The following is a 12,711-nucleotide window of genomic DNA, read 5'->3' on the forward strand; positions in this document are numbered from 1 at the left end:
TCTTTGTGCTGTATCATGCTCCTCGGCCTCAGAAGACTCCGCTGTGCCCCGATGAGAGGAGCACAGGAAAGAGAAATTATGTGTTTTTCTGTGAGAATGGTTTGAACCTGGTAGACCCCTGGAAGGGCCTTGAGACCCTGGGGGCACCCTGGGACCATGCTTTATGAACTGCGGACCAAGAGTTTTTCTGTGAGTCTGAACTGGACCTCTCTCTTCTCTTGTAGGTTCTTGCTCCTGGTCCTGTGAGCTGAAGCCTGCTATTCTCCCTGTGAGGTGAGCCTGCCCCCCAACCACACCCTAAACCTTTGCTTAAAGTTTTAAACTTGGGCTTCTGTGTCCCATGAATGGTGTTTTTAAAAATAGGTTCTGTTTCCCTTGGCTTCGGGATGGCATGTTCTGATTTTTCACTCCACCACACGCATAGGTGAGCATTGCTTTAAAAAGCCATTTGACTTGGGGATTGCCAAAATTGGGGATTTCAGAAGGGGTGACTAGCAGGTTCCAGTGAGCATGCTCTCAATGTGTTGGAAAGGCTATGGATCTTGGAATTGGTTTGTATCTCTACATGGGATGCCCCTTAGATTAAAGGGACACAATGTGAATGTAGTATGGTGGGGATACAGAGCTGCACACAGGCTGCTGTCCTTGGATGGTGGGGTGCCCTGCACTGAGTGGCCCTTGTCTTTTTGTTGTCAACATTTAGGTAGTTCCTACTTATTCTTTTTAATCATGAATTGACTTTCATGTGTAGCTATGCTGTAATTTAATCCCTGTTGAAGAATGTTTAGATACTTGTCAGCGCCTGGCTCTTATTAATAGAATGCTTGTATGTGTATGTGTATCTATATCTATACAGATACAGATACAGATATATACAACTATTTCTTTAGGATAAATTCCTGGGAATGGAATTACTGGATGAGGGTACTTACACTTAAAATTTTGGCAGAGATTGCTAGATAGCCTTTCAGATAGGTTGTGCCCATGTAGGATTCCATCCATGACTCAGGAGTGAGCCTCTAGCTGGCACCAGCTGTAAGTAATCTCATTATTTGGTTTCTGATTTTTTTAAAAAGGTTTTTATTTATTTATTTATTCATGAGAGAGAGAGAGAGAGAGAGAGAGAGAGAATGAGGCAGAGACACAGGCAGAGGGAGAAGCAGGCTCCATGCAGGGAGCCCAACACAGGACTCGATCCTGGGTTTCCAGGATCAGGCCCTGGGCTGAAGGCGGCGCTAAACCACTGAGCCACCCGGGCTGCCCTGGTTTCTGATTTTAATGTAAAAACTCTTTCATTATTTTAATATTGATTTTTTTTTTTAAAATTAGTATTGACGTTAGGTACCTTTATTGGCCACTTTTTTTTTTCCCACTTATCTTTGGAATTATTACATGCGCTGATATTTTTTGGAAACTTCTTTATTCTGGTTATTAGTCCTTTGTGACATGATACAAGTATTTTTTTTTTGATATAAGTATTTTTTGCAAATTCTTGGTTACCGTCTGTTTTTTTTTTTTTTTTAGACCAGTGAGTTGCTTTTGATGTGAACCCCGACAAACTCTTGAAGAGTGTAGTGTGGAGTAACGTCGTGCTTCATTTGTTGTGCTCTGCTGTGGCTGTTCTGTACCAGCTAGGCTTTTTTTCTGAGTTGTAAATCTATTTCAGATGCTATTCTAACATGGGTTATGCTTACAGCCCAGGTAAAGGGGCCATCACGAATCTTTACAGTTCTCTGTTATAAGGTATAAATGAAGCTCATTAGCTTTGGTTCTTCTATTTTCTCTTGTGCAAGGACCATTATTCTCACATAGATTTTATATGTAAAGAGTACATTGCTTGAAACCTATAAATTCTGTAAGAGCCTCAGAACTGAGGAGGCGCTACACTGGTTTAATCACTGACTTGTTGCATAATCTTAGAGGGATGGTTTTACCATTTGGTCTTCTCATTTTCCCATTGGTGAAATTAGGATTTATTTAGCCTTCATAAAGGCTTAGCCGCCTGTTTATCGGAGGATCAGAAGACTTGTTCTGTGGGAGAAATCAATTATTATCATTAAGGGATTAGTAAGAAAAATTTGGGCTGAGCTCCAAATTCTAGTCCTAACAAAGATGAATAGGATTTTCCAGGATAGCTGGTATCATACTGATCTCATGGTGTATATTTCAGCCTTCAGGTTTCTGATAGGAATTAACTCTTTAGACATCTTCTTCTTCTTCTTTTTAAAAGATTTTATTTATTTGAGACAGATTAGAGGGCATGAGTGTGTGTGTGTGTGTGTGTGTGTGTGTGTGTGTGTGTGTGTCGGGAAAGGGGAGAGAGAGAGAGGCAGACACACCGCTGGGCAGGGAGCCCAATGTGGGGCTTGATCCCAAGACCTTGTGATCCTGACCTGAGCTGAAGACAGATGCTTCACCAACTGAGCCACCCAGGTGCCCCTGTGTTTTCTTATTAGAACGGAGTATCGGTCACCTGGGTGGCTCAGTGGTTGAGTGTCTACCTTTGGCTCAGGTCATGATCCTGGGGCCTGAGATCAAGTCCCACCTCAGACTTCCTGCAGGGAGCCTGCTTCTCCCTCTGCCTATGTCCCTGCCTCTCTTACTGTGCCTCTCATGAATAAATAAATACAATCTGAAAAGAAAGGAGTATCTTATTCCTCCTCTCTGTTCTCAGCTTTACCTTCAACCTTGTGACTTTTAGGAATCAGGATAAGTATTGGCAGGGGGTGCTAGGCTTCCTTTCAATCCTGTCCTTTTTTCTTTTTGGTCAATTATGTAAGGCCAATGAAATTCTAAGTCTCTAGTGGACCTCAGAAGGGGCCACAGTTTATCTCGATTTGCTTAGAGTGTACGCAGACTGGTACATTTCTCATTGTCCTGCCCAAGTTCTGCAGAGACCTCATACTTCCTTAGATGTCTCTACCTAGGGAAGGACACTGGGGTGGATGCCATTTGCTTACTTCCAGTAGCAGTGTACTTTCCGTTGCCAGGCTCAGGATGTTAAGATTAAGGCTGAACTGTGATGGTGCCTGATCATCTACTCAGGCACTTGGTCACTGGGAAACGTACTGGTCTATTTATAAAATGTTTGGGTGATCTCACACTTCTCCCTTAACTTCATTTTTGCTGCTTATACTCATGGGATAGCACAGACATTTTCCAGATTTTGTTTCAAAATGTTCCATTTTGCATCCCACAGTCAGCCAGGCTTAAAGAGGGTTAGTCACCTCAAAGGATTTTTAAGATCTGAAGAACTCACAGGAGGGAGGCTGTGGATTCTCCCGTTCTATGCATACTGGAGGTGATTTAGTTCAGTGAACATTTATTGGGTAATATCTATTCGTGGAGCACTCTGTTAGGAGCCAAGGGAAACAAGATGATTAAATTTGGCCCTTCCTTTCGAGAGTTTATAATCTAACAGGGAAGAAAGAAGTGTTTATAAATAGTTCTAAAAAGAGGTATGATTGCTGTAATCATTAAATATTAGGGAAATACTAGTGAGCTGAGTTGACCATGGATCTCTGCACCCATCAGGTTGGCTGGCATGTCGTAGGCACTTACTACATGTGTTTGAATGGATGAACACATACGTTTTGGTGCACTTTATTCATAGCACAAAAACATGTGTGGAAATAGATGATATGATGAATTTGTGTCTGATCATATAGGGTATGAGAATTTGGTGAGGTCATCCTGTATAGGGCAGGCTGAGCAAGATCTTCATGGAGCCATCCTTTTTCCTCCTACACTGGAGACAGTCCTGCTGATTGTTCCCCTTCCTTTTCCTTCTCCTCCCAAGGCTGGGAGGACTCTCTGGAGCCCATCACTTGAGCAAAGTAGGATTTGGTGCTTAATGTGATAGGTACAGGGCTCTGGTTTCTTCTGGATTGATTGATGCCAGTCACACTTAAAACTGCTTTTTACTTGGGATTATTTTTCTTTCTTTCTTTTTGTTTTGTGAATCATCAGTCATTTTACTTTGTTTTTTTACAAACCTATCATTTATTATGGTAGGGATTATTTTCTTTTTTTGGGGGGGGGGATTATTTTTCTTAACTCACAGTTAAGATACACTTTTCGTGATAGCCAGGGATTTCTTTTCCTTTTCTTTTTCCAATTTCTTTTACCATTAGGTTCTGTCTAGTCAAATAAATGACAATGTGCTTTATGTCCATTATATTACAAATTATTTTTCCCAAAATGTAACCCTGATCAATGTAATCACATGAAAGGGACTTTATGATAGAATGTGGCAGACAGTTTCATCTGCAGTATATTTGTAGGCCATATTCTCCTCTTCTCAATAATTATTCTAGTACATTATTGCAATTATTTATTTAATGTTACCACTATGTGGTAGATATTATTTTAGTACCTCACCTATCCCATTTAATCTCCCAGGAGTTCTCTGAAGTAGGTGTTACTATCCACATTTTAAAGACCAGGAAGCTGGGGCCCGAGGAGGTCAAATGATGTGCTCAGGGTTAGTCAGCTAGTCAGTTACAGATCTGGGGGGAGGTGGGCCCTCAGACCTCATTCTTTGGAAATGCCCCAAAGGCAGGTGCCTTTTGGAGAAGGCTATACCATCTGTTTAGCCTCATCTTACAGAGATTTCAAGATGGGGTCTTATTTTCTGAGAAGAATCAACAAGGAGAATTGGTACAATTACTGATACCGTATATCTATCATTCACAAAGATAAACATTTGATGTTGTGTGAGATCAAATAGAATCCTAGCAAAACCTCAGTGTGTATCAGAATCATCAGAAACAAATCATTGTATGTTCTGATTCTCAGATAAATGTTGAAGGAGTGACCTGACCATGGCCCCAGCACCCACTTGAAGTAGCAAGCCTCTCAAAACTCACTTAACCCTTGAGCGTCATGAAAGCTGGACCTTTTCCTGGTTGGTTGAATCTTTACCTCAAGTGGCTGCTTAGTTCCGTATGACCTCTGAAAGGTGAATGGGATGAATAGTAAAGTCAGTATATTAGGAATTCCATTATAAAATGTTTACAGTGCGATGTCCAGCTTTGCAAAAGTCTTCTGGAGAGTTATTATTTGGGAAACATCTGAAGTCTCATATTATAAAGACATAATTCTGAATGCTCCCCCTTACTGAAAAGCCACTAATGTGCTTCTTAGTTCATGAACCTGAATGCCAGCAGGGCTCTTGCACAAAACGCATTGTAAGTTGGTAACTTACATCTCAGCATGTTGTATTTTCTTTCCTTTGTTTGTTTTTATTAAACATTTCTCTGGAGGAAATATGGGTGGAAGATTTTATAAAGGAAGCTAATGAGGAACAATGGATAATGTTAAGACTTTCTAAAGTTAAAATAACTGTTTTTCCTCGAGAGAAGCAATTCTTTGGTAATTAGCCATGTGTCTGATAGAGGTGGAGACGATCCATCACATACTGGGTGTCTTTCCAAACTTAGACCGTCCTTATACCTCCCACGTTTCTGCGGTCTGGGATGTTGTAGGATCTGAGGTCTTCTGGTCCCCTCCACACCTTGAGGCACAAGTGACATGAAGTCATGGCAGTCATTGCTTGTATAAGGCAGTTTATTTGGAGTCTACATGTGCAGTGAAACACGCTAAGTTTTTATATTTAATTACTTAACAATTGTGAACATGTTTCTGAGATCAGATTCTTTGATTTTCTCTTACACTCAATATAGTGATAATAGTAGCCAGCACCTGTGGGCACTTTTCTATTCGAAGGCTTGTTGTAAGCCCTTGGCAGGTATGTTCTCCTTAAACAGGAATGGCTCCCGTGACTGTCTACCCTGTCCTGTGGACACAGGTGCTCCAAGGACAGAGATGCCCAGGGCACTTGCATGTAAGCACCTGGCTCTTAGCCTGAGTCTGTGCTGACTCCCATGGATTTGCACAAAAACATCTGGCAAATGAGCTTGTGAAAATAGTATGAGTTAGTGACAAGAAGGCAAAAGAACCTTTATTTTAAATTTGGTCAGTGACAGAGTTTGCCACTCAGGTTGTCAGATTATTAGCTTAATGTCCCCTGGGCAATTTCCTTAATCTTTTATATGGCCAGTTTCGATATTGGCTAAAAGGATAAAATAATCTGTTGTAAGATTTTAGTCTGAATTCAGCGAGACAGTGCTTATTACAACTGATCTGTTGTTTTATTTATCTCCCTTCAATTTTATCTGAAAAACCAACTGAAATCTGTTGGTAAGACACTATTATTTCTTCTCCCATCTTGGCTTCATCTTGTCTCCGCCATAAAAATCCATGGTAGAGTCTCTTTTTTGTAAATATAATGAGAGAAGGAAAAGTAAACAGTAAGTTCAAACTGGGGATTAAGTATTATTAAAACTGAGGTTGTGATTTTTTACTCTTATGGTCTTATCTGACTATTCATAGTAGCCCATTGTAAGTTGACTTTTGTTCTTTCCAGAAATGGTGTCTAGGAATGTAGTACTGGTGGCATCTTGGTGGCCGGACCTTTGCAAGTGGAGTGCCTCATGCTTACCCTTTCCCAGCTGGCTTATCTTGCCTGCCTCTGACCTGGGCTGTGGACCTAACTTGGCCTAAAAGCCTTTGTTGTTGTAAGCAGTGGTTTTCACTCTTTGCTACACATCCGAATCACCTAGGAAGCTTTTCAGAATACCAGGGCCTGATTTCTAAAACTGATATTTAGCAACTGATTTGTGACTGAATTTCCCAGCTCAGTATCTTTTTAAGCCTTCCCAGCTGATGCTGATAAGCAGGGGAGACAGAAAATTTTGCATTAGTTTAGGGGAGACCTGGAAGGTCCTTTGTTACCATCGTGTCATTAGCACTGTCAGTCATGTCTGTTTTGGTGAGGTGAATGCAGTCTCTTGAAAGTAGCCATGAGTACTGTAGAATCTAGAATCCTGTAGAATCTGTGCCCTCTTGTTCACCCACTCACCTCGGTCTCTCCCGTCTAGGTTGGAATGGTTCAGTGGGTCCCTGGGTATTCAGACAAGGTCGGGAACCCAGAGGGATCCATGGAGGGGGCGACCGCAGGGGCTTCCGTGCTGCCCACAAGTATGTTTGGTGTTCTTCGCCATTCCTTTGTCTGTTGTTTGGCAGTTGAGTATATAGGAATTATTCCTTGGTGTGATCTGCCTGTTGAACCATACTATTTTTAGGCACCAATCCACACAATAGGTTTATAAAAATGCTATTGAACCTTTTGAGGCTCTGCTGGATTTGGTCTGACAAGGGCTGAGTTACAAGAAGGCTCTCCTGCCTCACAGTTCAGGCGTGTAGCATTTTTGTTTGTTTGTTTCTTCTTTATAAAGAGTCTGAATAGCCTAAAAATGCAGAGGCTTGGCGATTTGTCAGGTGATGCCAGATGTGTACCTACCTCTAATCCGGTGTACCAGCTCTCCAGACACATCACTTCACAGGTGTTTGTTCGGTTGCTAATTTTTATTTCTTCTCCTTTTCCTCTTAAAATGCACTGAAATGTGCATATTTTATAGTGCTGGGTGGGGAATGAACACGTGAAACATTTTCTTGTTCTAGAATCTCTGCTCTCTGTTTAAAAAGATGTGCTTTCCTTCCCCTTGGGGGGATACCATTGTCTGGTTCTGCTTATCAAAAGGATTAAACAGATAAAACCCATACCATTTAAATGTTAGTTTAAACTTGTTTTTAAAGCAGCCATCAGAACTTGCTGGGTTCTAATCCATTGTCAGAAATATGCATCAATCCATTAGGAGGCAGAAACATGAGGTTCCTCATAGTTGTAATGGAAAAACAATCTCTCATTGTAAAATAATGTGATGTCCTTAAAGTGTCCGCATAATAGATTAGATATTATTTATAATTCTTGTCTTCCTTTATTGTATCTCCTGTCATTAAAATGTCATAATGAGCAGTATATTAGAATCACTGCTGTATAGCTTTGACTTTTTAGAGTACGCATCTTCATAAAGATCATACCCAAACTAATTCACAACCAGGCAATTAGCCAAGTAAAGATTTTCTTTGGCAGTGCTTAGGGGATAGACTCTGAGCCATCTTGGATGACTTTTAGGCTTAATACCCATGGGTTTTAACTCCTCCTTTCTACTCGTGTTACAAATTAATGATTCTCCTTGCTGTTGGGAATTCATGTCACTCTGTGAGGTTGGCCTGACCTATCTTGTCAAGGGGAAGATTTTTGTTTTCCCAACTACATTTGGACAATTTCCTCCATTTCTTCAGTATTTCTCTCAGGTCCCATACTTTCCAAAACCCCTGTGGGGATTTGCTGCTCATCCATAGTTATTCTCTTTCAGCGTTAGAGTCGGGGACACAACAGGTGGTTGGCACTCTGGCCTTCCCTTTACCTTCAGCCCTGACGGTTTATAATTTCCACACCTCCATATCAAGAGCCACCACTGGCCTTTGTCAAATTATCCATTCCCAGGCCCACTCCACATGCTGCCCTGTGTCCCCTTCTCTCCTGCCCCTGGACTTTGATTCAGTAGGTTAAGGTGGAAGCTAGTAAATGGGATTTTCATCAAGATCATTCTGATGCAGTTGTCTGTGTGCCGGTTGAATGTTTGGGAATCACCCCTGTAGCTCCAAATCTCATAGTACAGATGAGACATTCAAAGCCCAGCGATGATGAGGAACTTAGCCAGAGTCACAATGGAAGACATGCCAGTCAAAGATAGAAGACAGGTATCCTCTGCTGATGTATAGTGAATGTAGACATTGCAGAAATGACCAGAAAGTTAACAGGGCTATTTACCCTGGACACACATGTTAGTTTTCCATTTCATGTTCTTGGAGACTCTGTGTGTTGTGTCTCTATGACAGAGAGGAGCGTAAGATGGATAGGTGATCTATGGACTCACCCACTCCAGGACCAAACTCAAAGATAATGAATATGAGATCCGGTTTGAATTCTTGTGTATTGAAAGAATTGTGAAGTGTATTATTTTGCTGTTGGCCTCACATTTGTGTTGCGTGGATGTTCTAGTTAGCTTTGCCTACTGATGATAATATAAGTAAGCTTCCTTGGACACAGAAGGTATATTACGGGGGCTGGTCAGAGTCTGGCAAGGAAATGCCTAAAACATAAGAGTCCTTATTCTGGTCACATGGTGACAGACGCACATTTGCAAATCCATTTAAAAGAAGCATAGCTGAGTTCTTGAAATTTACCTTAAACCTTATTTTCTTTTAACAGTGATAAATAATTATTTGGAGTTGGAAAGATGCTGATCTGTGAGGATAGGAGGTCATTTATGGCATTTATCACAAAGGCCCAGGAATTCATTCTGTCTGACTGACTTTATCTTACTGATGTGGGGATTGTGATGTACCTCCCAGGAACTGGTACATGTAGGGAGTGACTCTTTTATATGTGTGCACAAATGTGTAATGGTCATGGTGTGTTTGTCTGACAGGTGCTATGTACTTAATAAATATTTGATGAATGAAAGCTTCATGCTTCAAAAAAGGCTTCTTTTATATCTATTAAAATTCTAGCTTGAGAAGTGTTCTTATTTACTCTTTTTCCTCCTCCTAAATATCTGGGCTCTAAAATCCAGTATCTTTAATAGAATAATTTAAATTTCTTATATCCTAGCTTTTTATTTTGGTACTTTTATAGTAATCTTACTTCTCATGATTCTGTCCCCTTTGAAAAATTATATCTACTTAGAAGCTTCCATTTCTGGCTGTTATTAGAACTTATCACCAACACAGTCTGGGTCTGAGGCCTGCTGTGGGAGAGGCCTTGCATCATGATCCCAGGCCTTGCCAGTGAGCCTCCTGAAGGCTGGAGGCCGTACCCTGCTCCAGGCCTGGGCCAGCCTCCTGCTCAGTGCTGTCCCTTCTGCCCACAGCTGCCAGATGCACACGCGGGGGAGAGTTAGAGCTTCTTCCTGCCGACCACGTTGACTAATAAGCAATGATGTCCCTCCTGTGAGGACTAAGCCATCCCTGGAAAACCTTCCTGTTCCTGAGGAATTATGCCCCCTTTTTTTTTTCCTTAAAGATTTTATTTATTTATTCATGAGAGACACATAGAGAGGCAGAGACACAGGCAGAGAGAGAAGCAGCTCCCTGCAGGGAGCCCAGTGTGGGACTCGATCCCAGGACCCCGGGATCATATCCTGAGTCGAAGGCAGACTCTCAACCACTAAGCCACCCAGGCACCATGGAATTATGCCCTTTAAATAGGAGCTGTGAGTACTCCCTAGCCTCCCTAGCTGATTGGCAGAGGATTGAATTAAGTTTTATATTTCCAAGGGATTATAAATCCAAGGGATTTATTAAAGACCACTGGAGTATAAGATTGACAGGGAAGAACAGCTTCTTTCATATGTTATTGTTTGGTTATAAATTACTAATAACCAGATTACTGATGTCTTATTAACTGCCTGGTTCGGGAATGTGATTTGGGGTCTGAGTTAGCCAAGGGGTTCCATCCAAACAGTTTGGTGGGACCCCGGAATGGGATTGCTGGCTACCATGATGCCAGGAGTGTCCCAAGGAGAACTCTTACTTTTGAACTCGAAGTAGGTTTCTTTGTTGGCAAAATATAGGGATCATTCTGTTCTGAGCTAATTCTGTGGGCCCTGGAAGGCCAACAGTTCTGCGTGAAATATAGATAAAGGGGTCAGCAGGAATTAAAAGTCATGAAGGAATTAGGAGGATTCAACAGGAATGAAGTTTGTTTCGAGATGGATTTGCTGACACGTAGGTATTACCCTCCCTGGATCACAGAACTTTTATTCCCCTGATAAACAGATAGAGTCAACTTATATCTGTAACAGATTAGCTTCCCATAGAAGCATCACAGCTCACTCAAACAATTTCCTGATTTAAAGTAAGATCTAGATCTTCTTACTGATAAATTGAGGATATTTATGTTTATATCCAAAGGCAGCTTTGCTTTATAGGGGTATCCCTGTCAAAAGTAATGTGTATCTCATATATAATATTTGGATAGAAAGAAGGAAATAAAATCACCCCAAGTACCCAAACCCAATGATGAAAACTGATAATATCATCTTTTTTTTTCTGTGAATTAAGTGTGTCTGTGTATCCGTGTGTAGTTGTATTATAGAGTGTGAACATTCTGTATATATATTTTAATATATATATTAAAGCATTCTAACATTGCTCATTTCATTACCTCATGGTCTTTATAAAGTGTTTTTATGCCAGAACATTAAATGGATTTATTTTACTGAAGCTGTCACAGTTCTTTTCAAGAACACAGACCTGGGCAAATAGAGGTTGCACTCTTTGCCTGTGTAGTTCCCAGGCTTGGTACCCTTGGCTGTGGAGCCCATAGTACTTTTTACCTGTTAGATCTAACTGGAGCTGATTGCATTTCTATCATTATTTTCCCATATTGGAACTGTCCCTTCTGTATGAAGATGTGGAAGGGAGGATGCCTGGGTGGCTCAGTTGGTTAAACATCTGCCCTTGGCTCAGGTCATGATCCTGGGGTTCTGGGATCGAGTCCTGCATTGGGCTCAGCAGGGGGTCTGCTTCTCCCTCTGCCACTCCCCCTGCTTGTGCTTTTGATCTCTGTCAAATAAAATCTTAAAAAAAAAAAAAGAGGAAGAAGAAGATGTGGAAGAAAGATTTGATTAAATGAGATGCTGGTTCCCAGTGATAAGAGCTCTGCATAATGAAAATAATTTACTCAGCCTGGCTGTTTTGGGTCATAATCCCTGCTTTCCCACTGGCAGGCAGGAGGGTGGAAGCTGGACTCTGGCTCTCTTCAGGTGTGGAGGGTTGATGTCCGAGGTTACTTGTAAATTTGTAAATTTACAAATGACTTGTAAATTCAGTCCCTGTGCTACTTCACATACTTGAGATCACTCACCCACCAAGGGGATGAGGACTCTAAAGTGTGAAATTAACACATCAAGTGAATTTATATCAGGGTAGCCTTGGGCTGGCTTTGGCAAATTAATTTTTTTTGGAATTAGCTGCAGCCTGACTAAGGCAGAGTTACCAATGTACTGGGAAAGCCAAACTATTTGTATGACATTTCTACCCTGAGAGGTAAGAGTTTAGTTTTACACCAGGACAGTGAGTCTTGCTGAGTAAATTGTTGTCTGTTTGATAAAAACAAAAGACAAAAACAAATCTGTTGACCAAAACTGATGTCCCTCTCTCTAAAACACGATTCACACATTGTAGGGCTTTGAAGAAAACATGAATGAGTATGTAAGATAGTGCATCAGCCGGCAGAAATGCCAGCCAACTCTTCCAAAGACATTTATGGGTGATAGACATTATTTGGCATTCAGAAAAATTAAAAAAAATATTTTTTCAGTGCACTGAGATGGGATCTGTCTTGTAGACTTATAATCACATTGACTAAGCTCACTAACCTGAGTATGTGACCAGAGTGCCCACTTAGTAGTAATTTACAGAAAAAAGTATAATCATGGGGACCTCTTCTCAGTCCCCACATTCTATCCACAGGTAGGCAGAGATCTGGAGGTTGGCATATTTGCAATGAGAAGAGGGTTATGTTGATGGACTGAGCAGTCACTGGATTCAGGCAAGGGTGTCATGAGAGACTGTTGTTTCATGGCTGAAGTTCCTGCTCCTCTGGATGCCAACATTTGCTCCAGGATCCTCCCCTTTCCACATCCCGAGAGTGCCCAACCTAAACCCCTTTTTCCAAATTATATTTTGCCATTAATTAGGATACATACAGTCAGATCTTAGAGGCTTTGGGGCTTC

The 12,711-nt window shown here is 41.2% G+C and overlaps 1 protein-coding gene across 15 annotated transcripts in view; it reads left to right on the forward strand.

The window, feature by feature from the left end:
• The window catches only part of SIPA1L2 (signal induced proliferation associated 1 like 2), a 212,841-nt gene that overhangs the window by 46,724 nt on the left and 153,406 nt on the right, over nt 1-12,711 (forward strand). For all 15 annotated transcript variants that reach the window (XM_072755961.1, XM_072755966.1, XM_072755970.1 and 12 more), the window contains exon 2: nt 225-273. The gene's annotated coding sequence lies outside the window, so the exon portion shown is untranslated. The remainder of the gene's footprint in view (nt 1-224; nt 274-12,711) is intronic.

Source organism: Vulpes vulpes, chromosome 4 (assembly GCF_048418805.1).
Source record: "Vulpes vulpes isolate BD-2025 chromosome 4, VulVul3, whole genome shotgun sequence".
NCBI lineage: Eukaryota > Metazoa > Chordata > Mammalia > Carnivora > Canidae > Vulpes > Vulpes vulpes.